Source organism: Protopterus annectens, chromosome 11.part0 (genome assembly GCF_019279795.1).
Source record: "Protopterus annectens isolate FY-2018-M chromosome 11.part0, PAN1.0, whole genome shotgun sequence".
Taxonomy (NCBI): Eukaryota; Metazoa; Chordata; order Ceratodontiformes; family Protopteridae; genus Protopterus; species Protopterus annectens.
The window spans coordinates 1,107,424,369-1,107,448,150 of NC_056745.1; the positions used below are offsets into that span (position 1 = coordinate 1,107,424,369).

General features: G+C 36.0%; 1 protein-coding gene across 7 annotated transcripts in view; it reads right to left on the reverse strand.

The window, feature by feature from the left end:
- Positions 1 to 23,782, reverse strand: part of CALD1 (caldesmon 1) — a 1,713,117-nt gene that overhangs the window by 926,873 nt on the left and 762,462 nt on the right. Inside the window, exon 5 of one of the 7 annotated variants that reach the window (XM_044088453.1) lies at positions 9,268 to 9,325. The exons of the other annotated variants lie outside the window; for them this stretch is intronic. The gene's annotated coding sequence lies outside the window, so the exon portion shown is untranslated. The remainder of the gene's footprint in view (positions 1 to 9,267; positions 9,326 to 23,782) is intronic. 7 annotated transcript variants of the gene reach the window in all.

Below are 23,782 nucleotides of genomic sequence, written 5' to 3' on the forward strand. Positions count from 1 at the left end.
CTAGAAGGGTCTCACAATTTAATGTCTATGGACTGTATAAACATGATTAGAAGGAGCTAATAATAAGAATAAGCATTTCAGCTTGTGGCCTCTCAAATAACTACGTAACAGCCAAAAAAAAACAAAAAACCCCACACACAACAGTTATGTAATGTATGATTTTAGTAAATCTAGACATAAAATATATAATCGTCATATAAGATGAAGCAGTCTGCTGAATTTAGATATTAAAGACAGGATTTAATAACATGGGCTTGTTTATAATACCAGTACTGTCTTAACTCATCATAAATGACATACACTACATTGAACATCAAGGGGAAGCATGATCATTTTCTCATATAAGTAAATATACATAACTAGTCATGTAATTGCTTTAACTTGAATTGTAGTTTTTGTAACCCATCTTGACCATATATAATACTTAAGCGGTTACCAAGGTAACTAAAGTTTTATACATGACATCAAACTGACAGTTGTTCAAGATAAACAATAGAAGCCTGAACTTGAAATATCACAGAATGTAACAATCATATTCTGAACAAACAGTATTAAATTAACAATAGACACTCAGTTTAATAACATGGGCTTGTGTATGATAACACTACTGTTTTAACTTGTCATAAATGACATACACTATATTGAACATCAAGGGGAAGCATGATCATTTTCTCATATAAGTAAATGTGCATTACAAGTCATATAATTGCTTTAACTTGAATTGTGGTTTTGTAACCCATCTTGACCATACATAATACTTAAGCTGTTACCAAGGTAACTAATGTTTTATACATGACATCAAACTGACAAAGTTGTTCAAGGGAAACAACAGAAGCCTGAACTAGGAATGTCACAGAATGTAACAATCACATTCTGAACAGAGAGTATTAAATTGACAATAATCACTCAGTTTAACCTTTGCTTTGTTGTGTCATTCGGCTTTTCCCCGTTAGGGGTTGACACAGAGGAACTCCGGTCCGCTAATGATTGGCAGTAGATTTTTACATGCCGAGTTGCCAGCCTTGATGCACAGCCTTCAACGAAGGTACGCCCCATTCACGCATTTCTCCACACAGATTATACAAAATAGAATGTTGTCATTTAAATTTAAAAACTTTCAGTATATGCCATAAAATGGTAATTTATGAATATGGAAAGGGAACCTGTAATCATTAATCACAACAGGTGAATTTGTTGTTTTTAACCTATAATTTCACTCATTTTATAATAAGAACTGGCAGATATGAAAATCCTTATGTGTAGGAAATGGGGGGAAGAGGGATGCACTGATAATTAAAATGTACTAACTTTCATCAATGTTCACATAAAACAAACTTGATGCTTTAAGTAGGTTAGCAACAAAGTGATTACTTAAATGCTGGCAAACAATGAAATATAACTTCTGATATATCCAGTAAAATACATTGTATTATAAACATTAGGTATAAATATTATTACCATCGATTTACATAAAGTAACTAGTTTTGAAAGACTTCATCAATAAGGGTGAATATGTTAAATAACTGTATGAAATAATATTTTATTGAGGTTTTATATATGATACATCCTACTTTACTATGACTGAACTGCTTGCCATCAATCTTTCATGTAAATATTAATTGCTTATACAATAAGTAGACATTTATATTGTATTAGAATTCTGTCTAATCTACAATAGTACTATATCTATTCAAAATAATATAAACATTGCTTATTCCTATTACAAATATTCTCCATATGGTAATTCAATTTATGGAGCTCAGATGTTCTTGATTGTCAAGGTATGAGTTATAATCTGATGGACTTAGGTTTATCCATCAGATTAGGAATGATTTTCATTCCATTTTTTTAGTGTGGATCTTAGTTTTGTTAACATTCATTAATTTAAATTTATTTCACAAAAACATTTTCAGTATGCCTGAACTAAACATTATATTGGTAAACACTCAAAGTATAAAACTTTAAAAGCTCAAACTTATACTTTATAGTTATTAGAGGAAAATGTTTAATAGTCACAATAAAACAAAAAATACATAGTCTAAACAACCTAAGAAGGCTTAAACAATCCTAGCTAGATATCAAATTTACTTAAATATTTAGAACTGTACAAAGCACAAATTGTCTTCCTTCAAGAAACTCATTTCAAAACAAATGACAATTACAAATGGAATCCTAAGGAATATACGACATTGGAGCAATCCATGTATAAGACAAAGACAAAAGGAGTAACAATTTTATGGAAAACAAATGTGATTAATCCAGAAATCATTTATAAGTATGACGATAAAGAAGGCCGTATGGCATTAGTAATAGTTAAATATAATAACAGAATATGGACCCTAGCCAATCTATACTGGTTCACAGGCATTGGAACAGGAACTGTTAAAAAAAAACACTTGGATTTCATTTCCAATAATTATGAAGGCAACATAATTTTAGGAGGAGATTCTAACTGTATATTTGATATTTCTGAAACTACAACTAAAAGACAGCTGCGTACATCTGCTGTATCAAAAGGTTTAAACAAGTGGGTAGAATCATTTCATCTTGTAGATACTTCCAAATTTAAAGAAGATAAATCTTTGTTTCCCATGAAGCTCACAAATTTGGTACCCAAACTAGAATAGATAAAATATGTGCTGCCCATGACTTACACTCTAAAATCATTAATTTCTCAATCACTTCCTGCCCCCTTTCAGACCACAATTCATTGATATTAAAACTTCATAATGGGTACAAACCATTAATCTTTAACTTCAGAATATATAACTAAAATTAAAGAGTTCAAACCCTGTTTATTATCTGAATTATAGTTTTTCTTAGATATTAATTACACCACAGAGATAAGTAAAATAATGACATGGGACTCATTAAAAGCTTTTATATATATATATATATATATATATATATATATATATATATGGTAAAACCCTAACTTGGTACAAAAAAAACCCCACAGAGAATGGGGTTCTGAATTATTAGATCTACAATCCAAACTTTTGTCAGTAAAAGCTGAAAAAAATCAAAATCATTTGGAGATGAAAAAGAAAGCAGAAGTATTAAACAATAAATATAATGAAATTCTATGAAATTCTAACACATAAAACTAGTTTAACTTTAGAAAAACTAAAAATGAATACATTGGCCCACTTCTCCCAAATATCTATATAATTTATCCACAAGAATCAAAATACAATCAAAAGCTAATAACATTAAAAGTATCTTTCATGAAAAGAAAGGGAAAATGTTTCAGATATAGGTGACATTCTTGATGCCTATAGAAATCACTACATGGAAAATTTCCAAAAAGAAAGTATACATATCGATCAATTAAATCTAGATGAAAAATGTTCTAATATAACAAAAATACCAGAAAAATTAAAACTAGATCTGCAAGTACCCATATCCTACAAAGAAATTACTGATACAATAAAAGTGGGTAAAATAATAAAGCTCCAGGTATAGATGGCATAATTATGAAAATATATAAACTTTTTCCTTCAAAGATACTATATAAAACTCTATTAGAAATTCAGTCACAAGCTTTAATACCATCCTCTTGGAGATATTCCTTAATCACACCAATCCTAAAGGAAAACAAATCCCCAAACCTCTGTACCTCATATAGACCTATATCATTATTAAATACTGACTATAAGATATTTATGACAATATTAACTAACAGAATGAAATTACCACTATCCCAAACAATAAATAATGATCAAACTAGATTTCTATATCATAGACACACACATGACAATATTAAAAGGATAATTTCTCTTACAGATTATGTTAATAAAGAAAATAAAGAAACACTCATAATTGGCTTAGATATAGAGAAAGCTTTTGATTCCCTAAATTGGGACTATTTATTCAAAATCCTAATGCTATTTGAATTTCCTGCATCCTTTGTTCATCTCCTAAAGAATATATATACAAATAGTTTAGCGTATGTCAAGTTAGGTCCTTTTATCTCTGAATCTATACATATAACAAAAGGCACTAAACAAGGATGTCCCATGAAACCAATTCTATTTGCTCTGGCTATTGAAATACTGGAAGATTTAATTCGTAACAATATAAAAATCAAAGGAATAGATGTTTATGAACCAATACAATTCTAAAGTAATGTTATTTGCTGATGGCATATTACTAACATTATCTGAAATAAAAGAGACATTAGAAGAATTAGACATATTAATTGACAAATTTCACATTACTTCGGGACTCCATTTCAGTAAATCAAAATCAAATTTTTTTTTTTAAATAAAAAAAAAGAACTGCAGACTAAGGAGGATAACATCATAGGGAAACAAGCATCTACCTTAAAATATCTAGGAATTGAGTTAAGCAAGGATAATAATGAATTAGTCTAAAAAAAGTACAATAATATCATCAATACAATTAAACCATTTTTATTAACTGTAGGCATTTGAAGATAGCCTACAGTTAATAAAAATGGTTTTACTGCCCCAGATCCTATATATATAGCCTTGGCAATACAACTGTTACCAGAAAGGAATATACTTAAAGAAATAAATTCATGCCTAACAACATTTTTATGGTTTCCCAAAAGAAACAGAATAGCTTTACTACATCATATCAAACCATGAAAACAGGGAGGATTAAACGTTCCTGATATAGAAATATATATAAAAGCATCAAGATCTAAAACAATCTCAGATTGGATAAGTACAAATTACTCTGCAAATTGGAAAGAAATTTTTCAAATAACAGATAAAAACAATTTGCCATGGCACATACTATATATTAGTATGCAATATAACATAACTAAACCCACAAACTCATATGATTATTACATTGACTCATTTAGGAAAATTATTAATGCAAATATAGATTTAAAAATCTGGTTTGTTCTTTTAACACCATTTATAGTCACAAAGAACTTTCCACATAAAACATATAGAGAAATTATTAATTCCTGGGAACAGAAAGGATTTGCTTCTTGGCTCTAATGTATCAGAGAACTAAAAGTTTTAGGTATGCAGGAAATAAAAACAACATACAAAATTCCACAACAGGACTGGCTAACTTTACAGAGTATTCTGTCATATTCACAAGATTTAATTAGAATAATTAACAATTCTTCATTTAAGGAAATACCTAAATTTAGGAAATACATATATAAAATCATATATAATGACTTTGATATGGGAAACAGTATTTCAAAAGTTTACAAAATATTGATAAACTATAAAACAACACCCAAAACCTCATACTGGAAATATATAACAAAAGGACACTCAATACAGTTAACTGAAGATATTACAAATATCTTATTAGCGATAAAATATACATCCTTTACACAATACTGGAAAGTTTTTAATTAGAAATGCTTGCACAGAGCATTCTTAACCCCAGAATCAGTAAAATTAGTTCTTCCATAAAAGGAATATGTTGGAGATGTGAGCAAGTACCACATTTTCTTTGATTGTGTTAAAATTAAGCCATTTTAGAATGGTATTAATAACTTTCTACAAGCTTTATTTAGTGACTCATTTTATTTAACTAAAGCTCTTATATTATTAAATGTGAACGAAGGTCCTCATTTGAATAGGTTAAACATGTATCTAGTATGGACTATACTTGCAATTTCAAGGAAGTGTATAACAAGAAGATGGGATACAAACACAATACCAACTTTGGAAGACTTCTACAGCCTACTGAAGTCCACAGCATTATTGGAAATCAAAATTAAAAAACTAAGAATTTATCCAAAGCCATTTATCAACAACCCTTGGGGAAAAGACTTATCATTGACTGACACTATACAATAATTGATCAGATGTTCTGATAATGGATTGGACATACTTATAAAGTAACTGTATACATTAAGATCTGTTATAGTGTCAGGCTAATGTAAATAGTGTATATAGTTGTTTATGATGTTATGTACAAATACTATGGAATTCATTCAAATGTATTTGAAAAATAAAAAAAAATTGAGAAAGACTTGGTTTAAAAAGAGTTTTCTTGCCTTTTTCAAGCAAGTCTGGTAAACACAGGTTTTATTGGTTTAATTACATTTACACATCTGCCTGCACTAAAACATTTAATTGCAGTATATATTCAGCATACTGCACATACACACATCTTTAGCATGACAAAACCTACACATTATAACAGCTAACAGGACAGTATGCCATTGACATTGAGGACAAAATGTATGGTGTTGGGTCCCTATTGAAATGTCAGCATTCATAATGTTGAGTGCCGACAGACTAAAAAAGGGAGAAGAGTGAATGTCAAACATGGCTTTTCGCCTTTAAACTTCTTTTTGCAGAGGGACAAACCCCTTGCACCCCCAGATGTGGAGGTAGGCCCCCACATCCTTGAACTTATTTATATACATATATATATATATATATATATATATACATACATATATATAGAACAAGTCCAAGATCACCATACTTTGGAGAAAAGAGAATATTCTTGGGAAATGGCCATCCTGGACTTGGTATATGTAAGTTAATTTACCTGTGGCCATTCAGTCTTCATGTTTTGAGACTTGCTCTAGCGAATCTTCACATTTCAAATGGTTCTTATTAGACCACTTTTCATTTTGCTGTATATTAACTTGATGAATAGTAGTACCCTGAGTATTATTGAGGTGCTTACCTTGAGTGGAGGCCTTACTTTATTTCAGAACTAGACGGCTGGGGTGTCTCCTATGCTGCACAGTCTGTACATGCTCAATATGCAGAATGCACATTTCTTTTATTTATTTACTTACATTTGTTAACCGGGTAGTGTCCAACTGGGCGTAAAGCCTGTTTTCAGCAGAGACCCAGGGAGAAAAGCCCCAGAACAGTTCAATTAGTTAACTTCAATATTTGGAAACACATTTAACAAAGTTACATGAGAAAGAACAAGTAGTCATGAAACACAACATGCTCAATTTATCTGCATGGGTTCCTGTCAGGTGTTCAGGTTTCTTCTCACATATGAAACCCCTGCAGAAGGCTGACTATGGATCCTCTAAGTTGCTTGTAAATGTGTGTTTGTGTTTGTGTGTGTGTGTGTGTGTGTGTGTGTGTGTGTGTGTGTGTGTGTGTGTGTGTGTGTGTGTATGCATGTCCTGCAACAGACTGGTATCATCTCCAGGATTAGTGTTTTGGCTTTGTGCCGACTGACTACCTGCAAAATCTACAGCCTTCCTGTGACAGTAGTATTGGAGACTGACTGAATGAATGAATAAATGAATGGATTTATATTGTAAACTTTTTGTCAGTCTCACAATGCCAACTTGTTTAATTAATGCCTTTGTTATTTTAATTTTTATTACATTAATTACATTTTACCACCACTAGAAAGACACCATTTAGCCAACTGAACACCCCGATCTGACTGGTGCTTACAGTAATACTCTGTAAAATTTATACATTAATAACTATAACCACCAAGGTGAACTAAACCCTTCGGCATTCCAGCATTTTTTATATATATTTTTTTTTTTTTGTAGCGTAGGCTCAGAACACTGCTTTATCTTTACATATACAGCTAACTAAATGAAAATAAACTACTCAAAAGGAAACCAGTGTATATATCTTGCAGCCTTGCTGCAAAGGTCTATCACTTGGACCACAATTGGTGTCTAAGAAGGTTTGTCCAGTACTTTAACTTACAGGGTTTAGGATATAAGTTGCTAAGTAATGAGTTTTGTCTTGTAGACCTAGGTTTGATCCCTTCAATTTGTACTTACAAGCTGCATAATTTCAAGTGACGTATGCAGACAATTCTTTCAGATTAACCACTAAAAAGCAGTATCTGTGCCTACTATTTCACTGGTTAACAAAATAATTTCTTATCACAAACCTTTCAATAGCTTTTGCCATTTTTTTATGCAATGTTAAATATTACATTCCTGATCACATATGTAGAGTAGAGAGCTTTACTGAAGAGTGACTCCATACAACAGACTTCAAATAAGTATACTGTGTATGGCAGGGTAACAATGCCACTTCAGAATACAATGCAAATGATGAGATATGTGTGGTATATGCACAGGGCTACCACAGTAACAGATAATGACTGTGATATGTCACAACCAAGTTGTCCAGATATTTATTTTCCCTAGCCCATGTTTTTAACACAGTTCTTTCATTTATTATGAACATTTTTTATTCTTAGCATTATGCATTCTTTGTATTTTATTCATTGTCACTTCATGTTTGTGTTACCTTATGTACTCTGTATAAGTTGCCGTATTATTGACCTGGACTGAGACAGAAATTGGTCAGAATTAATCAGTTCTCTACCCCAGTCAATGATTCAATCAGTCACTCAATCAATAAATTGTGTGATATACCAAAGGGACACAATCAGATACACAATACATTCACGGCATAACCAGTTTTTACAGGGGGTCTTGCAAGTGGAGTTAAGCTTATTCTGTATGCCATATAATTATATGACACATAAACAGTTATCTAGTTTTCCACTTTTTCCATTCTCACTTACCAAATACAAGATTCACTACAGCCAATGCAAGCATAGTTTAAACAGTAGGTCATCAGCTCCTAAAATGCACTAGCACCCTATACAGCAATCTCCTGACCTCTATGTCCAGTCAACCACTAAGTAAAATGAATAATGATGTGTCTAGGGCAGTACTTCAGCTCCTGTCCATGGGCAACCAAGGTGGCAGCAGAAGGAAATATTAGCTTTAGGTGAATTTTTCAGTTACCTGACTTGTTTCTTGAGGTGAGTGAGGCATGGGTGTCATGACTGGCTGGAGGGATCACTACACACAAATTGCTTGTTATACAATTCTAAGTTAGGTCAGGATAAAAATGGATAAGAGGAAATATGTCTTAGGGTGGCTTAAATGTAATCACAGAACAGTGACCTGTAGTTAGGCTAGAGGAGTGGGAAGCTCGTCTGTCACCCCCATGCATGTGGCAGCACTGCCTTCTGCTGTTTTGTGCATGGTGTTAAATGCTCAAGTGCTCACTTGTCCATGTCAACTGATTTGTTTTTTTTTTTACAAATCCTTTCTGACTTGTTTAGTGTTTCAGCCTATACAAGACTCAAAGAATCAATGTCTACATAATGTAACAGGATAACTGTTAAAATCCCTTGACCACATATTATTTGTGATGTCACTTATATGACTGCTGTGAATTAACATGCTGTTGTAATACAAACAGAGGTTCGGGTTGCCACTCTTAACATTGAAAGCCAAGCTGCTATGGAAAAAGTTGTACAACATTTGACATTCTGAGGTTAAATTAATTTACGTACTCAGTTGTTAGCTGTGGAAGTTCACTGACCCTTGTGGAACTGTTTTCAGCCACAACCTCTACAACAAAAGCAAGAACAAGAAAATATTCAAGGACAATACAGAGCAACTTATACCTGATAAGCAAGTGAGTGTAACTAAGGAAATGCTTTTTTGTGTTGGGATACAGGATCTGAATCACATACATTGTAAGGTCTTGTTAAGTTTAATTCTGGTGGCTGCCAAAAAAGCAATTACTAGAAAATGGAAATCAAAATCTAAACCAACTATACTTGAATTAGTGAATACTGTAACAGAGATAAAAGAACAGGAAGTGAGATCTTTAGATAAAGTTAGGAATAAATTACATAGAAAAAAATGGAAATTGTGTGAACAATACATGCAGAAAAATGCTTTGGTAGAGGAATGAGGTTTAGAAGACAGGAATTGAATAATTTATGTACCACTGTTTAGATATATAATATATAGCAATATATGTGATGTATAATGTTTGTTAAGGTGAACTTTTTAATATTGTTTGATTAATTTTATATAAATGCAAGTTTGCCTATGTCAAAAGTGATAATTCAATGAAGGTATTTAAAAAAGGTACATAGAGCAATGCATACATTTTTGGGAGAGACACAGAAGGGTACTAGAAATAAATCTTGTGCAGATACTAAAGTAACACAGACAGTGTAAACAGACAATAATCGACTGCAAAGCACACCTGAACCACTGAATGTCAGTGCAACAGGAGTAACTTATTATATAACACCACAATCTTCTTCTAAAATTAGAAATCAGTTTAGACACTGTTCCCTGGTTCCAGAATTCTCTCTCCAACTGGTCCTTTTCTGTCAACACTAACTCCATATCTTCCCACACATCCTTCCTTCTCAAATGAGTTCCGCAAGGTTCAGTTCTCCCTCTTCTATTCCAATCTATATAAAGTTCCTTTACAGCACCCTCCCCTTCCACTCTTATTATATGCTAATGATATGACCCCTCACTGCTCCAACCACACATGCATCACCCCTCACTGCTCCAACCACACATGCATGACACTGCAACAAGATCTTCACTCAGATTTTAATTCCTTAACCCACTGGCTCATGAACAAAGATTTCATATTTAACACATCAGAAACAAATATCATGCTATTTGGCACTTTACTAGAAATGCACCAAGATACAAAGCTCACTTACAATATTAACTGTCACAATTGCTCCCCTCTGGAGCAACTACCATCCATTAAATATGTTGGATTATGGTTAGACCCCTCCCATTGCTTAGTCACAAAATAATTAACACTCTGCTACTTTGGGTACAGAAACTATTCCCTTTCCTCTTCCATGCCATTAAGGCAGTCATAGGGAAGGATATACTTCTTCTTCAACTCTGTTACGGCCTCCATTTTGTGGACCTGCATCAAAAAAAAGGTTTAATACCATTCAATCCATCTCCAATCATATTTTCACTTTATCATTTACTGTCCTAGAAATGAACATTACTGAATTACTGGGAGAAAGCAAAATGGTTACCAGTTAAACAAAGAGTACACCTTTTACTTGGGTCTTAATTTCTGAAACTTTGTGCAAGATTAAGCTCCTCCTCTAAATGCTAAACGCATAAGACAGACTCCAGTATACAGCTTTAGAAAACTTAATCCTTCAGCCCCACCTCTACAGGCTCCACAAACCAAAATTTACTCTGCTTGAAATTATTTATCTATACTTGATCCCAGACTCTGGGAATCATTTCCTGCAAACCTTAATGACACACCATATTTCCCATAATTTCACTCTCTACTAAAATCTTATCTGAAAATGCAATGTAAATGTACTTTTAATCCAACAGGCCATATCACCTAGGGATTACCTACTCAATCTGCCACTTCTCCTCTACATATTGCTCTTGGCCCTCTACTACCATCATCCAATCTGTTACCTCCTATCCTGTCATAGATTAATGACTTCCTACATTTACATCTTATTTTCCGTCATCCGTCCTTTCCAGTCTCTTCTGTAACACGCAATAATAAGGGGTTTACCTTAAAAACACAAGGTACAGTTCTGATTCTTACCTTTAATGGAAATTGACAAGGCTTAAAATGGCCCACAAAGCTAGCTAGCCTAGTACTTATCTATTAACCTTACTTGTAAACCACTTACATTTTTGTGTATATTGCACAAATGGTTTCTTTTACTCAGTCAAGTATTAATTACTGTATGGTAAACATTGCTTGCAACTCACTGCTTCTTTATGATGTTTTTCATTGCTTTAACCTTACACTGCTGACATATTATAATCATTTACATTAACTGTAACTGCTAGACTGTTAAAATTTCTCCTAGGTTGACGCAAACTTGTCAGTGGATCTCTCTCTCTCTCTCTCTAAATATATATATATATATATATATATATATATATATATATATATATATATATATATATATATATATATATATATATATATATAGATATATCCTCCAAACTAAATAAAGCTTGGAAACAGTATACTGTAGCATACTTGGGTATGCCTGGCAGCATTCTTGTAACAAATTACTCCATTACCTACATTGGTTCAGTATCTACTAGTTCGGTGTAAGCCAAGAAGACCAAAGTATTTAATTTAATTCATTAGAAAAGGGGAATGCCAAGACTCTGCCCACTAGTTAAGGTGTCTTCCAGAGGTTACAATGCAGGCCCATCTGTAAGACAAAATTATGTTATAAGCTTTTCTGTATGGAAATAAAAATGCCGCAGAATTACTGTTCTTTACATTTTACGATGTAATCATTCCAGTGACACATTACTACTGCAGCATTTCCTGATCTGAAAATTGCCTGGACCGTGCATTTCACAGGACCTAATTTCTGTTTTGCCTTTTGCGTGTGTCTATGCATTTTGACTTCCAGAAAAGAGTACTAGGGTCTTTCACACTTCATACCCCAAAAGGCCATCAAAGGAGTCTCTGGGCACTTTAAACAATGTGTTTCACTGTTTTGCCATTGCTATGAAAGAAAAGGAAAAAAAAAACATTGCCAATTCTACATGTTTTAAAACCAAATCACCACTTTGACATGAAAGGAATCATCATAATTGCCAAAATGACATGGCCTTCCCAGTCCTTACATTTTCCTTTGAATCATCACTGAATGCAGCTAGAGTTTCACTTTGACATGCTTCCAAGCCAAGAAGCTATTATTTCTGCCTACAGAATCCAAAGAAAAGAATGAAGAGTGATGAAAAGCTGCAGAAGCGGCCCATGGCTCTTTAGTTCTTGTAGCACTTGTTAACTGCAGGAATAACACCTTTTGACAGATAAGAACCACATTGTACCTCATCTGCCAGTGGATAGTGTGTTGTCCCAGAGTAACTGTCTAATAGCTTTCTATCTATAACTGACTCGGCTCTTGACTGTCTCCAATAACTTTAAATTCTCCTAATGTGCTGGATTTATTTATTTGTATGCCTGCTGTGAAAATATACTTATTTATATTACCCCCTTAATCACCCATTCCCCAAATACTCCATATCCCACTCTTCAGAATGTTGGTAACCTCTTACAATGAAGAGCACTCATTGCTTAACTCTGTAGGTTCCTCGGAGGTGACCATAAAAGCCTATCACACTCACAGTCCTTCCCTTCAAGGGTGTTCATGAATATACAGTCATAATGAGGTCACTTTAAATCATGGTGTTACTACTGTGGCAATTAAACTGAATGGAACAATAAATACATTGCATAATTTACCACACTTTTGTTAAATCTGTGATTTAATTGTTAAATTTACTACTGGAGGTAATCACATATTTTGTTGTACTTTTGATCTTTGTTTGTGGCTCTAGTTCATTATTTTGAGAATCACAAATTTGTGGATATGGAGCAGAACTAAGTTTTCAGTGTTAAGTGGTCACTGCCTTTTCTCCATGGTTTTGCAGTTATGAAGTTACTATATTTAGATATCTGAAGATGTGGGGCTACACAGAGGGCTTCATTTTCCCTTAGCAGGGCTTCTGTTTGTATTTGGACAATATTCCAAACTCTTGCTCTTGTTACTTCTCATGATATTTTAACAGAGTAGTCAGCTGTTACCAAAATATAGCAACAATTCTAGCTCCTGTAGGCATCCATCTAACAGTGTGGTGACAGTAACATTGGAAAAGGGTTTAGCTAGCACTCAGTTATGTGCAGTTGAATAAATAAACATGTTTCAATCTGCAGTTTTTATTTAACCAGGGTTTGCTTTGTCCAGGACTACTACACAGTGACTTACAGCTTGCAGCCTTTTAATTCTTCTTCTTCTTTCGGCTTTTCCCAGTTAGGGGTCGCCACAGCGGATCACCTGTCCGCTCATGATTGGCAGTGGAGTTTTATGGTGTCGAGTTGCCAGCCCAGCGCCCAACCTTCCACAGAAGGCACAGCTTGCAGCCTTTTAATAATTTATTATATTCATTTATTATTGTTTACCAGGACAGTCCATCTAGGTAATAGCCATTTTCAGCAGAGGCCTGGGGAGAAAAGCTCCATTTGCTTACAGTGCATTATTCTAAGTTCCAGTTAAACACAGAGTACTTACATTTCTGTTTATATTTATACACAAACAGTAGTTACATTTATAAATTTTAAGATTTTGCAGAGGTGGAAGTTACTAAAGAGAAAGCCCATGTGCAACTTAGTAGATTGTACAGGTAGCAGTTATGTATAAAAAATGTTTTTGTCATTTCAGTGAGAGGTTGAGTGTTTTCTGTTTAAGGAGAGTATTTGCAGAGAATCATACAGTGAATATTGTAGTTATTTGCCATATGGGCAATTCTTCCATCTCTCTCAACTTTATGATTTAAAAGCCCGTATTTGCACTTGTTTCTTTCCTGCAACTAGTCTAGTCCAGATACTGATTCTTAGTTTTAGCACTTGAATTTGCTTATTTGTGCTCAGCACTTGTTCAGAACTTGTTGTAAGCACTAAATAAGCTACAAATTACTACAGCACTCAACCTTCCTCATTACCTAGAGGAAAACAGATTTTGTACTTACTTTCCTCACTTGGGTAGAGAAAAACAGCTCTTGTACTCACTTTCCTCACTTATCTAGAGGAAAATAGTTTTTTATTCAGGCATGTCCAAGGGTCAGCTCCCAGTGTTGTCTCCTGTCTATCTGATGAGTCTGGGCATCTTGGGGCAATGTAGAAATTGCCTCATGTACACAGACAACCCTCTCCTCCTACCACCCAACACTACAACTTCTGAGAGATGCACTTATCTTGCCAAATTGGAGGTAAAGCTCTCTCCAACCAAGACTGAACTTGACAGTCAAGAGGAGAAGGTAAACACTTGCACCACACCATTGTTATTACATAGTCCTACTAAATCTACTCCGCCAAAATCCACACATAGAAACACAAAAACATTTGCAGAGGTGCTCAGTAATAATCTGCTCAAGCAACAGAGACCTCCAAAGCAGAAACACAACCTCCACCTCCCAACACAGCCCAAATGACACATAGCCCACAGACCATAAGGCAAAACAACGTACCCAACACACTAGTCATAGGTGACTCTATAGTCAGGCACACAGATATCCCACTCACCAGGCTAAACAAGGAGAAGGTTACTGTCAGCTGCCTGTTGGGTGCCAGGATACGCCACATAACCCACGCACTCAGGTCACTCCACAACAAGTGCAAATATAACTCTGTCATTGTCCATATTGGTGTGAATGACCTGAGACGTACCTCCCTGGAGTACATGAAAAAAGACACGGAAGAGCTCTCCGATCTTGTAACCCAGGCAGGTATGACCCTAGCCCTGAGTAGCATTCTGCCATCACCCAGAATGATGCTGCAGTATAAGGACAAAATGATTTACTTCAACAATTGGCTAAGCTTTTGGTGTCATTCTAAGGGGATCTAGTATCTGTCTGCCTGGGATGACATGGTCGACAGACAACGATGCTTTTCCAGAGATGGCATGCACCTGTCGCATCTGGGATTTCTGATACTGGCTAAGGGTCTTGCTGCCCCTATAGAACCTTTTTTAGGCAAGGTTCAAATGACAAATTCACCACCATAACAGGAAGAGGCAAGCAAAAACTGAGGGTAATGCTACTCAACACTAGAAGTCTAAATCTCAAAATGTACTCACTCGAGGCACTCCTTAAAATGGAGAACATCGATATCTCTGCAGTGACTGAGACCTGGTTCAAGGCTCCAGAGAGCACCCTGCACTACCAGGCTATAACTCATACCACACTTTTCGGCCACGTAACCTGGACCGGAATACCAAAGGAGGAGGTGTGTCCATATTCATTAAGGATATCCACACCTCCAGGCTAGTTGCTCAGTATAATGCATCCGAGGTTATCCAAGTGCAATTAACTCTGGGCAAAACTGCAATCCAAATTGTAGCTTGCTACAGATCCCCCACCATGCCCCAGGATTCCCACTCCTCTTTTCTTGATATAATGGAAAATATTAGGGTTCAACAAACACCCTAATAATAGGTGATTTCATCTACCCTATCATTAACCGGGAAAACTACTCATGTACCAACTCCTTCGCTCAGTGCTTTCTGGAATTCATAAATTCCAATGCCCTGGATCAACTTATCCACACCCGCACCAGGGGCAACAATATCCTAGACCTAATCATTACCAACATGAGTGACCGGTGTTCCACAGCTGAAGTCAACTCCTCATTGGTCCGATCCGACCATAAGCTAATCACCCTAGATATCAACATCCTGCCCCCACCCCCATTAAGGAAACCATGATAAAAAATTTCTCCAAAGCCAACTTCATGCTTCGTAAGACAGAAGTGGTGAACTTCATGACACCCATGCAGATGGACAATACAGTTACGACTGCTGAATCCTACACAAATACACTCTATAAGCACTTACACGAATGCATGGACCGTGCTATCCCAAACAGAACCAAGTCGCTATCCTTCAAAAAAAGGAAGCCAATCTGGTGGTCCCCTGCCATAAACAAACTCTACAACAGAAAGAAGAAACTGTTGCAAAAGAGAGTAAAATCCCATGAGTGGAGAAGCTCACTGGTCAGCCTCAGTAAGAAGCTGAGATCCCTTATAAGATCCTCCAAAGCTAGCTATGAAAACAAAATCACCACTGATTCTAAGGAAAACCACAAAGCATTCTATAGCTATGTCAAGAATCTCAATGGCAACACTCAGATCTGCTCTGAGTTACAGAACAACAGCACAAAACTTACCGAACCAACCGATATTACCAACATCCTGGCAGATAGGTTCAGTGCTAACTTTACCCCTCTCTCATCCCCTAAAGGACCCAAATCTATACTGGAAGAATACAGAGTCCCTGTAATCACAACTACAAAGGTAAATGCTGCACTCTCTAAAGCCAAAAATATAGTATCCATACTAGACAACATCCCAGGCTGCATTTTACATGAACTTCAGAATAAACTGGCTCCCTACCTAAGCACCATGTTCAATCATAGCCTCACATCAGGCTTTGTGCCCACTGAATGGCACACAGCAACAGTTATTCTACTCCACAAAGGGGGAGCTACCACTGATCCCGGGAACTATCGCTCTATTAGCCTGACGAGCCTGGTCTGCAAGGCCATGGAATGTATCATCATGGAACTCACAAACAAAGACATTGGTAACTGCCAGACTCTGGACTCCACCCAGTTCGGGTTTGTGAAAGGCACATCATGCCTCCTGAACCTGATTGACTTCTTTAACGCAGTCACCAAAGCTGTAGATGAGGGTAAGGTGGTTCACACAGCCTATCTTGACCTCACCAAGGCTTTCAACACCATCCCCCATTCTAGAATTATAGATAAACACACTAAACTAGGTATAAATGCCTATGTCATAAGATGGGCTGCCAACTGGCTCACAGACAGAACCCACACTGTAAAAGTTGCAGACTCTAAATCTGACTTCAAACCAGTGACAAGTGGAGTACCACAGGGTTCAGTCCTGGGTCCTCTCCTGTTTGGTATCTACTTCTCTGAAGTACAGGCTAACACAGAAGGCCTCTGGCTAATGAAGACTGCAGATGACTGCAAACTAGGAGACATAGTCGAGTCCCCAAATGATGTGGACTTCCTACAGAAGGGCCTCACTGAGACAGATACCTGGTGTCAGAGCCACGGCCTTAAGCTCAATACCAAAAAGTGCATTGTCATCCCCTTTGGTAAAAACTCTGTACCCATAAACTACCACATAGGCAGCAGTCTCCTTAATACTGAATGTGTGATAAGAGACCTTGTGACCCAGGTGGACAGTAGTCTCTCCTTTGATAATCACATCACCACAGTAGTCAGGAAGTCCTTCTATGTGGCACACCTCATCACAAAAGGGTTCTCATCTAGGGAAAAAGAAGTAATTGTTCCCCTCTACTCGACACTCATCAGACCCATTATAGAGTACAATGCCCCTTTTGGAATGTACCTCACAAGACATCTGCAGCAGCTGGAAAGGCCACAGAAGTACCTCACAAAGAGGATTACTGGCCTCAGACAGATGCCCTACACTGACCATCTCAAAAAACTCCAGCTTTACTCCGTAGCATATCGCCTACTCCGAGGTGATCTCTGCCTAACATATAAAGCTATGTCAAACCCAGAGGTGTTGGACATGCTACACCTAAAGAAATTCCAATCCCTCTGAGCTACACATTCTAGGGACCTAAACCTTGTCACCTCAATAAACAGGACATGCTGGAGGGATAGATTCCTGTCCCAGAGACTTCCCATACTCTGGCACAAGTTACCCATCTATGTCAAACAAAGTTCTTCATTAGCACTCTTCAAGAAAAATCTTGATGAGTGGATTGGAAATAGGAAATAGACCTCAGGATCACTTCTGTAGCCCTGCTGGACAGTGGTACAGGAAAATAACTTTATTGGGTGGCATAAGCCAGGGAACCTTGTTGGCTAGGCTTATTTAGGCCCTTGGGCCTATAGCCTAGTACCAACCTATGAATACAAAGTCTTAACCTTGTGATGAGCATGTGCAGGACCAGGACTGGTTAATCTGTTTTTTAAGCAATGGTTTAAAACTATTGCGTTTGTGAGAAAGTTTTATTTGTGTTGGGATACTATTCCAGAGTTATGCTTATTCCAAAATAAGTATTTTGTATTCCAGACATACCAAAACAGTTACCTGAAGCTGACCAAAACAAGCACTAGTTACTAACACATTTAAAATAAGTATGTCCACTAAGACACAGTCTACATTTATACAGGATTTGCTGGTTACATGACTGGTATGCAGAGAAACACTGAACTATAGATGTCATTTTAATGTCACATTTCCTATCTGGAAAAATGCAGGCATTTTTTTTTGTTTCATTCAACTGATGATAACTTGCTAATGACCTTGGTCTGTCAATCAGGTACTTGTACTGTTTATCTATCTAACAAGTCCTACAAGCATAAACATGCAGCTTAGAGCATATACTTCAGACACACAACAGAAAATGTTATCCATGTCAGTCATCTGAATACTGCAGCTTCTAAACCAAATCCTGTTGTGATGTCATCACCAACAACCACATCATTAAATGAATGGAGTCTACAACAAGCTAGCATCAAAACATAGTTTGGCTAAGCAGACACTTTCTGAGGTATAAGAAAAGCCTGATTAAACCCTTGAAATACAACAACTCACAGGTCTATTTCCATTTTTACTGTCATTTTGTCCCTAATTGCATCAACCTTTATTGGCTTACTCTAAAGGTAAGCACTGGTTATGACAGGACCTGTTATATCCCTTGTTCCATGACAGGACCTGTTATATGGCTTGTTCCTTTCCAAACTCCAATAAAGTGCAAGAGTTATGAGGGTCCTCTTATGTGCCAGTTCTCTGCCTCATTCATTTTCAAAATCCTATAGGCGTCACTAGTTTCATTGTTCTGTGCATTCTCCTGTCCCAAACGGCACACTAAGAACCACTTCTGCAGAACTAGACAGTCTGAGTTAGAATTAATCACCTTGTTCTTCCAAGTATTGTTGTAAACAGAGTGCCTACAATTTCACCTTTTTCAGTGTGTAACTATCTTCACTGTTTCGTCCACTGAAACCCATTTTCTCTATTTGGATTTTCTGCTCAGACCCTGACTTTTTCCATTTAGCAGGTAAATCATAGTCAGCAGATGTATAATGAAATCCCAAAATGCCCCCATGACACACAATACTCACAGTCCTGAGTACAGTTCTTATAAGATGTTTTTCTTTTTAATTACTGCCACAAGAAGCCCTTCTGAATAACAATCTAATCATAAAAGAGGCAGCAGGACTGAACTATAATTTAGTAGATATAAAAGGTTCATAGGTCTACTTTAAAAAAGTGAAATACCACAAACCTGACTTTCATAATGCCGAGATGACTTAACAGACAACTGCATTTCAATGACCTCTCGGAACACCAACTGGAAACTCCAGGTAAGTAACCACTTGTCCACACCACAAAATAAAGTAAAACTGAAGCAAATTAAACCCACTCATGTGGGGGGTTGTGCCCCCACACCCCTCTAACTAAGTACACCAACTCCAATATCACACTACAGCAAAGTTCAACATGGTGGCCAAGTGGTTACTTACCTGGAGTTTTCAGCTGGTGTTCCAAGTGGTCAATGGAATGCAGTTGTCAGTTAAGTCATCTCAGTGTTATGAAATTTGGGTATGTGGTATTTCACTCTTGTAAAGTAGACCCAAAGTTCACACACTGAATTATATAAGATTCATTAGCTTACTGTATTCTTGCACCAGCTGTTCATCTAGCCTTCTTACCCTGCCTTTGTTGTGTTCTTAAACTGGCATCTGCTTTATCTTCATACAGTTACACCGTAATTTCTAGTAACCTCTTGCATTCACTGAATAACACCGCCTACATGGAAAATTCTTACTCTTTGTTAATATGCTTTTCATTAACTTATTTTAACTAAACATGAGACGGTTGTTTATCCCTACTTCTGTAACAGGTAGTACTAGATGTGGACACATGAGGACATTATGTCAACACGTGACTTCTCAAAGCAAATGGCTCATGAAACTGTATTATATTCTTTAGCCAAACAAGACTGTAATATATCCTTGTCAGCAAAAAGTCTTGCATAGATATTACCTAAAAATTAGTTATAAGTGTATTTATGTATCACTGTTAAACATTATACAACATGAAGCTAATGACCCTATACACAAAAGTGTTGTCATGTAGTTTATGTGGATAATTTTCAAATAATAGCACTTGGAATTAAGCTACTTTCCACCACTGCTGAAAAGAAGCCAACAGCATTGCTTTGCACTACATATACACAGGATATGTCTATGTGAATACCTTGTGAAAACAATTGGGTCAGCCTTGAGTATATTCTTGTGTCCTAAAGATGATAATGACACTAACCCAAGAAAAGAACAAATTTATACTGGCCTTGAAGAAGTCAAACATGCACTTGTGCAGACTGACTTTGGTTCTGCTAAAGAGAAACCTGACATTACATTCACTACTTATGTAAGCACGTTTGTGAAAGTGGACCCCTGCAGACTGCAGCACCTATAAAGGTCACGAAATTCTTATGAACTACAAAATACATTCCTTAACCAGATTTCCAAAGCTTCAGTGGTATACCAATTATCTGGTGTATTTCTTTATATTCAAGAATGGACAGTGTTCCTACACTTTTAATTTTTTTTATATAATTTGTTTGTTTTTAATGATTATTTTTTTAAAACAGACATCTGGTATCAGACTCCTTTACTTAACTGCATGCAACCTCTGCAGCAAAAGTACAGATTTTCAAATGTGGTTATTTATGTTCATGTCCATGGAATCTTTGAAAACTGGCTCAGGCCTTAATTAGTCCTAAATATACTAGGAAATTCTAGGACTGATAAAGGGCTGAAGGAATAGCTGTCCTGGTTAACAGCCTGATTACCACTAAGTTATACACAAGTCAACTTCCATACATATTACACATAAAGACTGCTGCAGTAGTTGTCCACATAGGTGATAATAAAGCACTTAAGTCACATGCATTTATTTGAAGCTTGACTGCCCAAAACGTGCTAAGCTCTGTCTCATAAGGTTTGGAACTGATCATATTTTGAAATTCACCTTTCTGACTTCACTATCCACAGCACTTCTAACATTAAAGACTGGGTACCTACTAAATCACTTTCTTGGTTTATTAATACTCTGCCAAATATTTTGAATGACTGCCTTCAAACATTTGCCAGATGGATAAATAACCTAACATCTTCCTATAGATAAATCAAACAAAAGTGTTTTTCCAAGACTGTTTACAAAATTGACATATATGGTACTGTATAAATTACTTCAGTTTTGATAAAAATAATTGCAGAATCATGTGATTTGGAAACTGGATACTGATCATGACTACAAAACAAAAGGTCCATTCATAGAAAAGACACCGTCATTAAAAAGAGAAGGACAAAGGCAGCACAATCTGCAGTTCAGGTATACAAGACAATGAGTAGCAGGATTCACAAGTGAAGTACGACAATGCATTTGTCATTGAAGGGGTGGCCCAGCTGCAGAAAGGCATGCATGATGATATGGCTGTTATTAACTTTATCACTAGTGCTCACCATGGTGTGGCTGGTACAGGTTCTGTATGCTCTTAATTGCTGAATCAGCAGGGTGGACAGCATAAGTAAACAGTTATAGGCTTATAACCCTATACGGGGAGCAATTTGTTTCCAGGCTGCTAGGTGTCGATTAGGTCAAACTATCAATATTGTTGGGCAGTGGGATTAATAAGTGGGCCTCCCTTCTATCTCTGCTTACGTTTCTTGGTTTCTCTCCAAACTGTCTGTGTGGCCCTACCAATTCCATTCAAATCTTTGTGAAAATGATTCTTGTTGATGGTTCTCTATTTAATGATGTAACATTTATTAAATGTTTAATTGTTCCCATGACAAGAACTTCCTAAATGCCTTCTCATTACTCTTGTTGCTGTTGTTGTATCTTACTGTTTGGAAATATAACTGGACCTTAGCTTTTCTAGCTGGTTGGTAATTATCACTCAGGGGCTGTTATGCAATACATTTGCTAAGGATTTGGGCAGATAAGAAAGTCATTCCATTAAAAATACTGTCTGTGATGAGCCATGACTCAAGAATGCTTATCATCAGTGGCATAGCTACAGAAAATCAATATAGCTCTGTCAACTGAGTTTGCTGACTTTGACAAACCCAAGTTAATTTCATGTCACATTAACAGATGGAAGATACCAGAATATATTTCCCTTCCTCAAGTAGTTAACAAAAATGTTGTAATCTTGAACAGTTTTAGAAGTATGCATCCACAAGATGGAGTACATCATTAGAGAGCAAGTTCTCATGACTTAATGTTTTTATTTTGTCCACAGTCCTAAAACAAAGTCCTCTTGGGTATAGGCTTTGGGAACAGAACATAACTTTAATGATTTTAAAATTGTACACTATTGGTTAAGTTCCTGTCAGCGTTTCTTCAGATATGTTTCGAATACAGATGACAGCACATTAAAATATCTTTGTTTTGAATATATTTGCACAGGTTATACAGACTACAGTATGTCTATGTTCCTTTAAATTTTATTAAAATGTTTTTGTGCATTAAGTGAAGTGTCATTCCTACCTATAAATGTTAAATCTCAGACTCCAGCTTCACTGTCTGTCTATAAAGTTGTTGTGGTGAATGAAATAGTTTTACAGACCATTCTGATTTTAAATTATTCAGTGTTGTTAAAAAAAGCACTCAGCTGATGAATCCACTGGCTTCCAGCCATTACACTGTACAGTCATACCTGTCAGAAAGAATATTTTTTAATGGGTAAAGACTGTGTAAAAAGATTAACAACTAATTGATTAATTAAATGCAGGTGTCAAATGTTTTCAGCTGTAATATTTCTTTAGCTTATCGTTTGCTTCCTGTTTCCTGAAACATTCCCATTTTCTTTAGAAAACACAAAAATGTCTTCAGGTATACTGTTGACACAGACATAGCTGTACTTGGAACTTCCTAAGGAAGTAGCTAATGCTTGAATGAGAAGATTTGGTGAGCTGGAAACAAAATGCAAGACTCCATGGTACCAGTAGCCACTGAAAGGTAGAGCGAGATGGATTGAGGAATGACAAATCTGTCACTTAAGCAGCAGTTAAGTAAATGTAACATCATCCTATGTACCTTAAGGAAAACTAAACCACAACACCCATGCACAATAACTTCATGTTCAGTCTGCCAGCTGATAAGTGTTATCGCAAAGTCAGTTCTCTTTCAGGTAAGAGGTTCATTTTAGCCCACAGTTTTACATTGTATATTGATTTTTTAAATCATTCTTCCTAGGACTGCATTTTACTTTAAATACTAATGTTACCTTGTGGCAAAGTCAAGGCTGAAAAAAACTTCCCTGACCTAGACCACTCATCTGGTTAATAAATAAATGCATCAGTCTAAGTGTACATTCACACATACACCTGATCTGTTTATTTGTTTTCTATTACGCCTGTCCTAATACTAAATACTGCATATGAATA